This window comes from Sus scrofa, chromosome 9 (genome assembly GCF_000003025.6).
Source record: "Sus scrofa isolate TJ Tabasco breed Duroc chromosome 9, Sscrofa11.1, whole genome shotgun sequence".
In the NCBI taxonomy this organism is placed as follows: Eukaryota; Metazoa; Chordata; class Mammalia; order Artiodactyla; family Suidae; genus Sus; species Sus scrofa.
In genome coordinates this window covers 32,596,175-32,609,354 of record NC_010451.4, presented here as the reverse complement: position 1 = coordinate 32,609,354, position 13,180 = coordinate 32,596,175, and the positions used below count along the sequence as shown (strand labels likewise).

General features: G+C 36.6%; 1 long non-coding RNA gene across 1 annotated transcript in view; it reads right to left on the bottom strand.

Moving 5' to 3' along the window:
- Positions 1–13,180, bottom strand: part of LOC110255424 — a 189,569-nt gene that overhangs the window by 16,738 nt on the left and 159,651 nt on the right. The gene's annotated exons all lie outside the window — the stretch shown is intronic.

Here is a 13,180-nt window from a genome sequence, read left to right as displayed (position 1 = left end):
TATATATATGCCCAGAAGTAGGATTATAGGATCATATGGTAACTCTATTTGTAGTTTTGTAAGGTCATGCCAAGAGGTTCACTAACACACTGCCTCACTGGCAGTTATAAAATAGGTTTTATTGAGGAATAATGTGTCGGCTGGCAGGTAGAAGAGCCTATTTATGTTAATGAGTAGTGCATTCTGGGAGGTCATTTTTGTAACAGTATAGGTTTCATGGTTGAGAAAGTGGCTTTGTTTGAATGGGGGAGCTGATTCATTAAAGCTCTGTTGCTTGTACCAGCTTTTTCTTTCCACTGAGCCACTGCAGATCCACTGAGCCTCTTCCTTCATACAAAAAGTAGGGAGACCATGAACCTCTAGGCTATTTGGATCTGTCTCCAAAGCAATCCATACATTTAACATAAAGACGCCATTAATGGTCAACAGGATTTTTTTTTTTTTTTGAGAGAATTTGAAGCACTTCTGGAAGTGCAATCAAAGAGAACAGATACTATTTGAAAAAGAATTGATGGGGTCTTGCATTGATGGCGAAAGTCTATTGTAGATATATTAGCTTTTAAATTACTGTGTGACAAATTACCACAAACTTAATGGCTTTATTTGACACTCATTTATCATCTCAGAGTTCTGCTTAGGGTATTATGATGCTCAACTCAACATGTCATCCAGGCTGAGCTCTCCTCTGGGTTGAGGGACCTCTTCCAAATGCACTGGTTGTTGGCACAACTCATTTACCTGTGGTTGTAGGACCGAGGTTCCAGTGTCCCATCTAGTTATGAGCTGGGACCTCCCTCAGCTCACAGAGGCTGCCTGCTATTCTTTGTCATGTGGCTCCCATGAGCAGTTTATAGAATGGATATTTGCTTTCTTCCACGCCAACCACAACACAGCTCTCAAACTTCCTTATATATCATGCATTCTAAAATATAAGAAATCCTTATAGAATAGGCAAATGACATGACCAGAAATTCACAGAAGATAAATGGTCAAAAACATGAAATTATATCATGAATTATAATGAAAATTAACTTAATATGGGACCTGCCAGGTCAGTGTTTATAAAAGTAACACTTCCCAGTGTTTGTACAGAAGCTGGGAAATGGCCTTACCCATGTGTTTGTTCTAGCATAAAGTAATATAAACTTGAAGGTACCCTACTTCTCTAGAGTTGAAGAGTAGTCAGAAGGAAAAAGTTTATCTCAGTTTTACATATACACAATTATGAATATTCAAGAATAGTGAACATTTAGTATTTACTCATAGATCTGATTTAGTCCTTCAGAAAGTCCCATGAGTTAGATATTATTCTCACTTTCCTGATGAAGAAAATTTGAGTTCAAAATATACCTTCCATATCTATATCGGTTATGTGTAGGTGACTTGGAATTTGAACACAGGTCTTTTTTTGGGGGGGGAGTTCTTTTTTGTCTTCCAGTTATGTTGTTATTGTCTTACAGTGCTGTATAGATTTAAGGTATACAGCATAATAATTTTACTTACATACATCATAAAATTAGATTGTTTTTGAAGTATAATTTACCTACAACACTATGTTAGTTTCTGTTACACAACATAAATACACATGAAAAGATTATTACAATAAGACTGGTGAACATTCATAATCTAATATCAACACAAAATTAACAAAATAGAAAAAAGTTTATCCTTGTCATGAAAAGTCTGAGGTTTAACTCTCTCAACTTTTATTTATTTATTTGTCTTTTTTATTTTTAAGGCTGCATCCGCGGCACGTGGAGGTTCCCAGGCTAGGGTTCTAGGGGTTGGATCGCGGCTGTAGAGCTGCTGGCCTGTGCCATATCAATGGCAGATCAACGCCAGATCTGAGCTGCATCTGGGACCTACATCATAGCTCATGGCAACGCTGGATCCTTAACCCATCGAGCAAGGCCAGGGATCAAACCTGCATCCTCATGGATACTACACAAATTTATTGCCGCTGAGCCACTACGGGTATGCCTTTAACAACTTTTATATATAACATACAGCAGTGCTAATTATCTTTACTGTGTTGTACATTACATCTTAACTACTTATTTATCTTATAAGTGGGAGTTTTCTCTTTTGACTACCTTCATCCAATTCCCCTCCCTCCAACCCCTTCTGATAACCACAAATTTGATCTCTTTTTCTATGAGTTTGTTTTTGAAGTATAATTTTTGTCTGTGTTTGAAGTATAATTTTTGTTTTTGAAGTCTACGTGACCTACAACATTATTTCAGTTCCTTTTACACAATATGGTGATAATCATTCTACACCATGACAGACTAGTTATGATCAGTAATCATACAAAAATATTACAAGATTATTGATTATATTCCCACATTGTAAATTTCACAACTGTGACTCATTTATTTCACCACTGAAAGTTTGTACCTTTTAATCTCTCTCACATATTTCTTTCCTCCCCCCAACTCCCTCTCCTGTGGCAACTACCTGTTTGTTTTCTATATCTATGACTATGGTTTTATTTTGCTGTGTTTGTTCATTTGTTTTGCCATTTAGTTTCCATATATAAGCAATGGCTAGGACTTCCAGTACTATATTGACTAAAAGTGGTGAGGGTGAATATCCTTGCATTGTATTGTTCTTAATCTTAGAGGAAATGCTTTTGGTTAGCTGTGGGCTTGTGATATATGATCTTGATTATGCTGAGGTACAGTCCCTATTCCCTTTATACCTATTTTGTTGAAAGTTTTTTTATATCATAAATGAATGTCAAATTCTTTTAGCTTTTAAAAGTCTTGAAATGTTTATTTTTTCCGTTATAAATTAATGCATGTTCCTTTTTAAAAATGGTAATTACAGGCATGGAGACAAAAGACAACAAGTTTACTGTAACCAAAACACAAACTTTGTAAATATTTCCTTTCATTTTCCTCTTCCTTGTTTTATTTTTAAAAATAGATCCTATTTTTTAGAGCATTTCTATGTTCACAAAAAATCTGAGCAAAGGGCACAGAGATTTCCCATAGATTCCTGGCCACACCCCATTATGAGCATCCCCCATCAGAGGGGTATATTTGCTACAGCTGATGAAACTACTTTGACACATGCTCATCACTCAAAATCCATAGTTTAATGAATGGTAATTTAATCAAAGGCTTTTTCAGTATCTATTGAGATGATCACATGATTTTTATTCTTTATTAATATATGGGTATGGAACCATCTTTGCATCCCTAGGGTAAATCTAACTTGATCATGATGTATGACTTTTTAATGCATTGTTGAATTTAATTTGCAAAATATTTTTTGAGGATTTTTGCATCCATGTTCATCTGTGATATTAGCATGTAATTTTCTTTTTTTGTGATTTATTTTATTTTATTTTATTTTATTTTTTTGTACCAGGGTGATGCTAGCTTGGTAAAATAAATGAGTAAATGTTTATTTTGAAATTTTTGGAATAGGTTTCAGAAGGATAGGTGTTAACGCTTCTCTAAATGTTTAGTAGAATTCACCTGTGAAGCTATCTGGATCTGGAAATTTTTTTGTCAGGAGTTTTTAAAAATTAGTTTCAATTTCACTATTGGGAATTGATTTGTTCATGTTTTTAATTTTTCCTGGTTAAGTCTTATGAGTTTGTACATTTATAAAAATTTATCCATTTCTTCTAGGCTGTCCATTTTGTCAGCATACAATTGTTCATAGTAATCTCTTATGATTATTTTTTTTCTGTGGTATGTGTTGTTATTTATCTCTTTTAATTTTTGGTTCTATCATTGGGGATCTGTCATTTTTTTCTTGTTGAATCTAGCAAAAGTTTTATTGATTTTTTATTTTCAAAGAAAGATGTTAGTTTCATTGATCTTTTCCATTGTTTTTCAGTCTCTATTTCATTTATTTCTGCTTTGTTCTTTATGATTTCTTTCCTTCTACTAACTTTGGGTTTTGTCCTTATTTTCCTGGTTGCTTTAGGTATAAGATTATATTGTTCATTTGAGATTTTTCTTGTTTTCTGAACAGACTTGTATCTCTAGAAACTACCTTCTTAGAACGACTTTTGCACTGTCCCATTACTTTTTTATATATAATGATTTTTGTTTTTTTTCCATTAGATCTGGTTTACAGTGTCCTGTCAATTTTCTACTATACAACATGGTGACCCAGTTACACATACATTTATACATTCTTTTTTCTCACATTATTATGCTCCATCCTAAGTGACCAGACATAGTTCCCAGTGCTACACAGCAGGATATAATTGCTAATAATCCATTCCAAAGGCAATAGTCTGCATCTATTAACCCCAAGTACCCCATCCATCCCACTCCCTCCCCCTCCCCTTTGGCAACCACAAATCTATTCTCCAAGTCCATGAGTTTCTTTTCTGTGGAAAGGTTCGAAGCACTGTGCTTTGTTTTGTTTTGTTTTGTTTTTTTATCTCCAGATATTTTTAGATTTTCTCTTGATTTCTTCAGCGACCTATTTGTTTTTTAGTAGCATATTGTTTAGATTCTGTGTTTTTGTCTTTTGAAGTTTTTTTTTTTCTTTTCTTTTTATGTCTGCACTTGTGGCATGTGGGAGTTCGTTGGCTAGGGGTAAAATCAGAGCAGCATCTGAGGCCTATGCCACAGCAACAGCAACACTGGATTTGAACCACATCTGTGACTTATGCCACAGCTTGGGGCAACACTGATCCTTCACCCATTGAGAAAGGCCAGGGATTGAACCCATATCCTCACAGAGACTACATCAGGTCCTTAACCCTTTGAGCCACAATGGGAACTCCTGAAGATTTTTAATTTTTGTTGATTTCTTGTCTCATATTTTTGTATTTGGAATAGATACTTGATATGATTTCAATATTCTTAAATTTACTGAGATTTGTTTTGTTGACCAGTGTGTAATTTCTCCTGGAGGATGTTCCATGTACATCTAAAAAGAGACTGTGTATGTTGGTTTTTAATGAAATATTCTATGTGTAATTCTATTAAATTCATCTGATCTAATATGTTGTTCAGGTCAATCCTTCTTTATCTATTTTCCATTTAAATGATCTGTCCATTGATGTAACTGGGGTGTTAAAGTCTCCTACTATTATTGTTTTACTGTCAATTTCTCCCTTTATGTCTATTAATATTTGCTTTATGTGTTTAGGTGCTGCTATAATAGGTACATATATATTTATAATTGTATTTTCTCCTTGGATTGGTCTCTTGATCATTACGTGCCCTTTTTTGTCTCTGGTTATAGTCTTTGTTTTAAAACCTATTTTGTCTGATATAAATATTGCTACTCTGGCTTGCTTTTCTTTTCCATTTGCATGGAATAGCTTTTTCCATTCCCTCACTTTCAATCTGTGTTTATCTCCAGATCAGAAGTGAGTCTCTTGCAGGTAGAATTTATATGGGTCTTGTTTTTCATCCATTCAGTCAGTCCATATCTTATGATTGGAATATTTAGTCCATTTACATTTAAAATAATTTTATAGGCATGTTCTTATTGCCATGTTATTAATTTTGGGGGGGTTGTTTTGGTAGTTCTTTTTTGTTTTCTTCTTCTTTTGCTCTTTTCCCTTGGGATTTGATGACTGTCTTTAGTGTTGAGTTTGAATTTCCTTCTCTTTTGTGTGTATATATATCTGATAGAATGAGTTCCCCATAATGGCTGTGCCCAGTGTTTAATGTCTCCAGGGTGAGCTCCAGTTTTTTCCTGCCTCTCCTGGAGATTCTTCAAGATCAGCAGGTGCCTGACCCAGGCTCCTTTCAAATTATTGCTTCTTCCCTGGATCCCAAAGCTTGTGAGATTTTGTGTACATTCTTTAAGAGTGGATTCTCTATTTCCCACAGACTTCTGGCTCTCCCTAAATTAATCCCTGATGGCTTTCAAGTCCAGATGTTATGGGGGCTTGTCTTCTTAGTGCAGGAGCCCTGGACTAGGGAGCCCAATGTGGGACATACACCCCTCACTCCTTGGGGAAAGCTTCTGCATTTATAATTATCTTCCAGTTTGTTGCCCACCTGGGGGTATAGGTCTTGACTATTATGCATCTCCACTTGCCCTACCCACCCCATTGTGATTAAATCTTTGTGTGTGAAAGATCTTTTCTGTTAGTCTTCTGGTATTTCTCATCAATAGTTGCTCTTAAAACTTTGTAATTTTGATCTGTCTGTGGAGGAGGTGAGCTCAGGGTCTTTCTACTCCACCACATTGGCTACACCCACTGAAAACAGGTCTTCTGAACCCCTTGTGCCATGATGAAACAGCTGAGTGTAGTGTCACATGAAGGCTTACATATCTCTAGCCCTGCACCCAATGTGTTTCTTGTCCCCATTGTACTATTGTGCAGTGAGTGTTCTTATAAGTAAGGACAAGTCAATGCTTATGGTAGTCTGAAATATGTTTTCAGTGACATTATAAAGAAAGGCTTCTAAAGCCATTTGTTGATGTAATAAAAGATAAAAGGTAGGTAGGAAAAAACAAAAACAGAATTTATTTTCTGTTGAAAGCAGCCCTAAACCAGGCTTGCCATCAGGCTCATAGTGGTTACTTATAATCCAAGAAATGATGTAAGAGTTTCATAGGACCTGTGCTTTCAATTGAAATAAACAAGCATAACTAAAAATGCTGAGAAACAGAAATGAGAAAAAATGATAATACTGAAGCCTATAAAAGGCTATTTTCATTTAATGATTTCTAGTATTATGCATTTAACATAGTCATGCCTTTTGTTTTCTATAAAAGCAGAGTTTAAAAAGTCAGATACTTGTTAACGTGGCATTTAAGAATTTAATGAATTAAACATCTGGGAATAAGACTAAGTATTTCATTTTCCACTAATGCCCGAAGCATTTTGTATTTCAGCAAGGCTAGTCTTCTGAAACTGAAACAAATGCAATAAGGAGAACTTCGATTTCTTGTAAGTTATACATATTTCTTAGAAACACATTTGAAAATACATTTAATTTACATCTTAATAATACTATAATTTCACACTTGGGGTGTTTTTTATAAAAATACCTTTTTTTAGGGGGGGAAACTCTATTAATATCTCAAGTAAGACACCTAAAAAGTGCCAGATATGCAAGAAGTAAACAGACTTAGTATCATAAATCAAAAATGTTATATTAGCAAAATAGCTAATAATCTGATAATTAAGTCTATAATCTAAACAGCGGTGCTTGAATTTAACTATTAATTCTAAATGAGTATGAATATAAACAGATATACATTCCTATATAGAGCATATGCTGCATATGTGAACCACCGTTTTGTCTCAGGTCAAATATTCCCAATTCAGACAGTCTCCTGCTAGATGTCTGTGTCCCCTCGGTGTTTATAAGTATTCTGGGCACTAAAGGCAGATGCCTGAAAGAGCAGCCAGATGATACCTCATGGCTTAGGTTGCACATTGATCCTCTTAGCTTCTCAGCTGGAGATGCACTGGCCTGACAGAGCCAATATTGAGTAGAAAATGGAAGCAGTTTGGGCAGAAAAATGATTTTATGTCTGTCCTAAACAAAAGGTGTGAGGAAGAATAAGTCAGCTGTATTTATTGTGTGCGTGTGTTTTCAAAACTCCTTCACTATTTTTCCATTTGTCTTGGCAAGTAGAATCATTCCCCTTGGAACTTGGACTAAGATCAGAGAGAGCCTTCTCCTGGAAGAGAGTATTAGGAGACTTGTTCCTCAGTGTTCCCTCTCTCCCCTAGGAAACAGGAATCCAGAATGTTAACTGGATTCCTTCCCACTACAAAATTAACAAACAAAACCAACTTATTGAGAGGAAAAGCGAATCCACAGCTCAGAAGGATTTGCAGTAGCCCTGATTATTCCCTGGAAGGTATCCCTGCATTAGGGATCTTGCAGGGCATGCACATCTGTTCCTTCACCTAAGCAAGTGGGAAGAATGGGTTGCTGGGGCCCGAGTTCCATCCGAATTCATGGATTTTAGAACCATAAGGCTCCAGATGGTGAGACCTAGGATAAGGTCATGAGAGTGGATGACATATGGAAGCCAGTATCCTGAGAACTAGGATATTGTTGAAATCCTCTAGGTGGTGGCAGGCCAGGCTTTCTACTGGTTACTATTTGGGTGAAAAGGATGGTAGTCAGGTCATCATGATAAAATGAATGTGAGTGGTTAAATAGCATCCAAATGGGTTGGGTCTGGTAATTCAATTCAGTGAGTTAGACCTTTCTGTGGGGACTTTCTTGACAATGTGAACTCAGGAAAAGCAGAGGCAAACACATGAAGCTTACCCCGAAACTGTGAAGATAGTGATTCATGTATCCCTCATACTTTGTCTATGGTGGGAAATGGAGGAATTTGTACATCTGTGCCAGAGAGATAGGATTATATGTAAGGAAGTTTCTGGTGGGTCGAGAGGAACTGACTGTAAATTGTGTGGGCAGTTTTGGGGGATTTTATTCTCCTGAACTGGGTGTTTGAGCTCCAGGATTGTTCAGATAATTTTTTTTTTTTTTGGTCTTTTGTCTTTTCAGGGACGTACCCATGGCATATGGAGGTTCCCAGGCTGGGATCTAATTGGAGCTACAGCTGCCGGCCTACACCACAGCCATAGCAACACCAGATCTGAGCCACAACTGTGACCTACACCATAGCTCATGGTAATGCCGGATCCTTAACCCACTGAGTGAGTCCAGGGATTGAACCTGCAACCTCACAGTTCTTAGTTGGATTCGTTTCCGCTGCACCACGATGGGAACTTCTGTTCTGGTAAATTTCTGTTCTGATCCCAGACGGGATCAGAGGATGTTTGTGATAAATTTGCTTAAATGCCTTGGAATGTTATGAGAGTCTATGACTTAGGCCTGTGTTCTAGATGCTAGATGATATGAGGTGGTTTGGTACTTAAAAGTAGATTCTTAGGTTCAGAGGTTGGTTGCCTCACCCTCAATTCTTGGGCTCACTAACAAAGTTCTTCAGTAGCATAAGTTTCTCTTTCACAAATATGATTTTGCACCTTTGTCTATGGAATGGACCAATTTTGGCGATTTGAATTGGGCAACCAAGTTTGAGTTTCCATTGTCTTTGGAATCTCTTTACATGAATAACTGCTGAATATGTTGGCACTCTCCCAGGGATGGGAATACTCTCTGCTTATATTTGCTCACAGGGTTTTGAGAGCCTCACTGGAATAGAATTTCTAAGATTTGTTCTCCTTTACTTTTTTATATAAAAAAGGCTTGTCATGTGGAATGTATTACTAGTAAAAAGAGTACATTAGCTTGGGTAATTGCAGGACTTACAAGGCCTCAGAGATCATGATCAATAAAGGCAGAGAATATAGCACGGCAGGAGAAGGAGAGTGCAGACAAGCCTCTGGAGTCCAAGAAACTTCCCAGTGTAGCTTCTCATCCCTGTCCCAGTGTAGCACAGTGATGTGTTTTGTCTCCAGATTGGATTGCCAAAAGTTGTGTGATGATAGATCTTTGTTTGGGGAGAGGAATTCAAGTTTCCATCTTCATCTTTTATGTCTCTCTTGGTTAGGTAGCCAAGCCAGGCTATCCTACTGGTTACACTGGGTATAAGCCATCAATTTAAAAAACTGGTCCAGGCTGACGCCAGGAGAGTTCAAACTTTAAACAGCACATCATCAATCATTAGCTTACTGCCTTTATTTTGGTGAAGAGTCAGTGCCAGAATTCCAGGCATTCCCAGAGATAAGCATAGGGTTGTCCTGGTCCAGCCGTAACATAATTATCCTATATAAGTTACACTCTGACTTCTGGTCATGTCTTTTAAATTATATATTGCATTTTATTCTTTTACCTGAAACTTGTGCTATTTATAGACCAGAAAACAAAAAGGACATTTTCCAAAATAATAACTGTTTCCCAATGAATATTTTAAAAAATATTTTCATTTACCAAGTTTCCATCACTATCATGTACAAACTTAACAATAATTTTACCTTGTTCAACCACTGAAAATTTCTGAGGGAGAAGGAGTTGCTTTTTAAAGAAATGGGATATAATTTACAAATCATAAAAGTCATCTTTAAAAATATACAGTTCAGTGATTTTTAGTATATTCACAAGACTGTACAATTCCCACTGCATAATTGAAGAAAATTTTCGTCATTCCCTAAAGAAATCCTGTACCCATTAATAGGCACTCTCCATTTGTCTTCTCCTCAAGCACCTGCAGAACCACAAATCTACTTTCTCTATGGAATTGCCTATTAATGAACATTTCATATGAATGTGAGAGTATGTGACTTTTTATAACTGGTTTATTTCATTAGCATAGTATTTTCAAGTTTTATCTATGTTGTAGCATGTATCAGTACCTAATTTCTTTGTAAAAACCAGCTTTATTTATAATATAATTCACATATTACCCAAACTCACATATTTATGGAGAATAATTCAATGGCATTTAGTATGTTCAGGGTTGTACAACCATAACTGCTATCAATTTTAGAGTATTTTTATCTTATCTTTGAGTGTATCCTATTTAGAGTTTCTTGATATTCTTTTTTTTTTTTGTCTTTTTGTCATTTCTTGGGCCGCTCCCGCAGCATATGGAGGTTCCCAGGCTAGGGGTCTAACCAGAGCTACAGCCGCTGGCCTACCCAAGAGCCACAGCAACGCGGGATCCGAGCTGCGCCTGCAACCTACACCACAACTCAGGGCAATGCCGGATCATTAACCCACTGAGCAAGGGCAGGGATAGAACCCGCAATCTCATGGTTCCTAGTCGGATTCGTTAACCACTGCGCCACGACGGGAACTCCTTGATATTCTTGAATATACAGATTAATGATACTCATTAAATTTGGAAAGTTTTTGGACACTATTTCTTCAGATTTTTAAATGCTTTTTTTCTCTCTCCTCTTTCTTGGATTCATACTATGCAGTATGTTGGTACTGTTGATAGTATCCCACAGGACTCTGAGTCTCTCTCTTCATTATTTTTCTCTCTATCCTCAAACTAGGTAACCTCAATTGACCTATATTCAAGTTTTCTAGTTCTTTCTTCTTCCTGCTCAGATCTGCCGTTGGGTCCCCGAAGTGCATTTTTCACTCCAGTTTATTGCGTTCTTCACTCCAGTTTATTGCATTCTTCAGCTACAGAATTTACATTTGGTTCTTTTAAATACTTTCTATTTCTCTATTGATAATCTGTATGTGACAAGACATCGTTCTTATATTTTCCTGTAAGTCTTGAGATATAGTTTCTTTGTTTAAGCAGTGAATTTAAAGAATTTTTTTATTAAGTCCAATATTGGGGCTTCCTCAGGGACAGTTTCTGTTGACTGATTGTTTTTATTTGTTGTTGTTATTGTTTTTGTCCTGTGTACTGGCCATAATTTTTTGTTTCTTTTCATGTCTATTAATTTTTTTTGTTAAAAATTGGATATTTAAAATAATATAATGTGGTAACTCTGGAGTTCAGATTCTTCTCTACTCTCAATGCTTATGGTTTTTGATATTTTATTGTTTTGTTTTGTGAGTTTTCAGAGCTAGTTTTACAAAAATCCTTATTCATTTTCATGTGTGGCCACTCAAGGGTCTACTTAGCTTAGTGGTTGATTGATGATTGGATACAGATTTCCTTAGGTGCCTGGAACCAACAAGGCTCCCAGTCTCTACTGATTGCCTCTGTATGTTTGTTGGGATCATGCCTTCAACACTCAGCCAGGCATTTGACAACACTGCCTTAGCCTTCACTTTCTCCTAGGGCAGAAACTCCAAGGTAATCCAGAAGCAAGAGTTTAGGATTTTTTAGGTTTTTCCTGAGCATGCACATAGCCCTGGCATTCACATAGCTCTGCACATGCAAATGGCTTTTTAGATTCTCAGGAATCCAGAAGAATCCCAGGATGATTCCCATGCTTCATATGAAAGGTTATGCAGCTTTTTAAAGCCCCCATGGACATCTTATTTGTCAAGTTTTCCTTTTAAGTTTTTGGTTAATCTATTGTTTTTCTTAATTCTTATTCATTGCTTTAGATAGTTGCAATGTTAAATAATTGCTTCTAATTGTTTTCAACCAACACTCCTATTTCTACTTCCATCTGGAAGAACATTTTTATTGGTCCATCTTGGGTCAGTATGATCCCCAGCCTTATATCTATCTGTTGAATCTTCTGTTCATTTCTCAAAGGCTATACTATCTGTACAGAATCCTTTCACTCTTTCCCTTCCTCCTGAAATAACACCTCTGCTCAGCATCACACATGGAGCAATGATTTTTTTCCTCAGTAAATTTCTCTCCTTTAAAGACAAATTTACATTATCCTAAGACTTGACAATTTTCACCCAGGGCTCTTATAAGGTATTTTGACAAATGTTGGTTTATTCACCCAATTTTTTGTTGCCATAGAGTACTTATTTCTTGTTGCCATAGAGTACTTATTTCTTGGGTAGTTTTGAATACATAGTTTGGACTCCAAAATGTTGAGTTTTTTCAGAATGTCACATGGGTAGCAGTGGCTCAAAATATAGTTTGTTACGCTAAGAGCTCCCCATAGATATTTTCAACAGACAATGGGCTATTAGTAGTAGGTATATAAGCTCTCAACTGACATTGGTTTGTTTGCCCAGCATTCTTTACCTTGATTATTGCCTTCATCCACAAAAACATGGTCTACAAGATTTAGGGAAACATGATTCAATGACAAATTGGGCATGCAGCCGAGCCATCACATCTGGACATTTTCTCTATAAGTCTTTGCGTGTTAATATTTACACAGTGATCTGTGGGTCTGTTATTGAATCAGCTCTTTTTTTGGCATTTGAAGGGCAGTAGTTCCAACTTATCACCTCTGAAAGAGTCCTCTGTAATAAACTAATTGAGAGCAATACTTGTGAAAGCTAAATATAGTGGGAGTAGAACAGGAATAGAAATGGAAAAAGAATGTGATATAATTTTGACACTCATGAAAGTAAAGGAAGGAAGATTAGATAAGAAGAGTCTCAGACTGTGCTCAGACTTTTCAGGTCTGAGAAGGACTTGGCTAGTTTTTCAGGGAGCTCCAAAGTGAAGATTCTCCATTAGACGTGTCAGGAAGACTGTGGCTTCAAGTAAACATGAAGGGATCTTGAAAACAGTGACAGTGGAGGCTATTGATTCCTTGGCTTTTCTCCTTGCAGCAGGCTTTCTCTCTTTTTCTTTTTGTCTCTCCTCAACTGCTGGTCTTCTCTCTACTATTCAAAGAATATTACATAAACGAAATCATATA